We start from the raw sequence: 2,095 nt of genomic DNA, 5'->3' as shown, positions 1-2,095 counted from the left end.
GGGTCAGTACGTCACCATATCTATGATTTCGTATTCACATTTTTTCTCTCCGCCAAATCGCAACCGAACTGATACCTTCCAAACTAATTTGCACTTTTTGCTACGTTACAGACCACTCTGCCACCATAATCTACGTCCCAGATACAAATATAAAATCTCCTCCCGAACAGGTCGTGAAGGCCCAACGGTACCGACCGGCCGCCGTGTCATCCTCAGACCACAGGCGTCACTGGATGCGGATATGGAGGGACACGTGGTCAGCACACCGCTCTCCCGGCCGTATGTCAGTTTAGGAGACCGTAGCCGCTACTTCTCAGTCAAGCAGCTCCTCAGTTTGCCTCGCAACGGCTGAGTGCACCCCGCTTGCCAACAGCGCTCGGCCGACCGGAGGGTCACCCACCCAAGTGCTAGCCCAGCCCGACAGCGCTTAACTTCGGTGATCTGACGAGAACCGGTGTTACCACGGCGACAAGGCCGTTGGCAAATACTAATATAGATGCAAATGAAATACTGTCAGCGCTCTTTTCTTCTGTTTCTGCATGTATGAAGTCAGCGCTCTTTTTCTGTTTCTGCATGTATGAAGCTATTCGCTACATTACCATTTCGTCACAGGATGAAGCCTCCGGAATCGATTTTTCCTGTAAATTAACTGAGGTGTTCGATACCATCAGCAAAATCTGCACACCAAAAATTGTTATAGATGCGAACAAATATTCTCATTGTTTTGTTTTCTTTGTATTTATGCACGTATGACATCACTTACTACATTATCATTACGTTATGGGATTAAGTGCGCATCCGGTATCGGCAGGTTACGTTGCCCCAAAATTCACTACGTTCAGAACTTGAAAGTTGATGTCGTAGTACATGTGACCTTCTTTGTGTGTGTTGTATCACACCAGCAACACGCACTGTAAGTAATGAAAGACATATATGCGCAAAATAATCTCGTAACAAGAACAAGAATGAGATTTCCACTCTGCAGCGGAGTGTGCGCTGATACGAAACTTCCTGATAGATGAAAACTGTGTGCCGGACCGAGACTCGAACTCCGGACCTTTGCCTTTCGCGGGCACCTTTTCTTACAGTTCTGCCAGCACCTCGTCTTCTGCTTTCCAAACTTTACAGAAGCTCTCCTGCGAACTGGCAGAAGTGAAGCTGTGAGGACGGGCCTTGTGTCGTGTTTGAGTAGCTCAGGTGGTAGAGCACTTGCCCGCGAAAGGCAAAGGTCCCGAGTTCGAGTCTCGGTCCAGTACACAGTTTTAATCTGCCAGGAAATTTTCATAACAAGAACTGTTTGCAAACATAATGAGTAAGATGGTACAATACTGAAGCTAAAAGTGCCGCGTATAAGTGAAAATGCTTAAGTACTTCAGGCCTCTGAAATATTTCGGACAAATTGAGGTCAAGTTTTTGCACGCAGGCGTATTCTCAAATCTTTTTCCGTGACGGCGCGTTCGAGTGACACGTATGAAGCGGGCAGTGGACGAACGTCACCGCCCAGAAATGGGACACTGTGATGGCGTGCTCGCCACGTGTAAACAGCCTCACATTCGTCGCCGTGAGCAATAGCCTCCGCGAAACTTGCTGTGGGTCCTCAGTCAGCGGGCGAAAGCCGAATCCATTAGCTCCGTGTAGCGCACTCAGCCGCTTACGTCATCGCGGCCTCGCATTTCCTTGGCACGTCTTCCGCGCCTTTCTGCCTCCATCACACTGATGCACCACATTTGTACGCGTCTGTGCGGTCGGATCGCTCCGTCAAAACAGAAACTTGGATAAGTGCTCCGCGGGTTTCTTGCCCCGTCAGGTTTGTATCCAGTATCAAGCGTTCGACAACTTCGTGGGGCATCATCATCATCAGAAGGTTTCAGTAGGCCCTTTGGCAGTTTATTTATGAGGCTGAATTACGCCATGGGGATGCCGTGAAGTAGGGCAACACATTTTGACAAGACTTAATCCACACGTCGCATGCAGTACCGAAGACTGCCTTCGAGATTCGTTAGCGTTCGATGTAGGGTGTTCAAAAAATGGTTCAAATGGTCCAAGCACCATGGGATTTAACATCTGAGGTCATCAGTCCCCTAGACAGAGCTAC

The 2,095-nt window shown here is 48.7% G+C and overlaps 1 pseudogene; it reads right to left on the bottom strand.

Moving 5' to 3' along the window:
• Nucleotides 1-364: 364 nt before the first annotated feature.
• Nucleotides 365-482, bottom strand: LOC126215568 (5S ribosomal RNA; annotated as a pseudogene).
• Nucleotides 483-2,095: the final 1,613 nt, after the last annotated feature.

This window comes from Schistocerca nitens, chromosome 12, assembly GCF_023898315.1.
Source record: "Schistocerca nitens isolate TAMUIC-IGC-003100 chromosome 12, iqSchNite1.1, whole genome shotgun sequence".
NCBI classification, from domain to species: Eukaryota; Metazoa; Arthropoda; class Insecta; order Orthoptera; family Acrididae; genus Schistocerca; species Schistocerca nitens.
The sequence above is the reverse complement of the archived record's forward strand: the minus strand, read 5'-3'. Positions and strand labels throughout refer to the sequence as shown.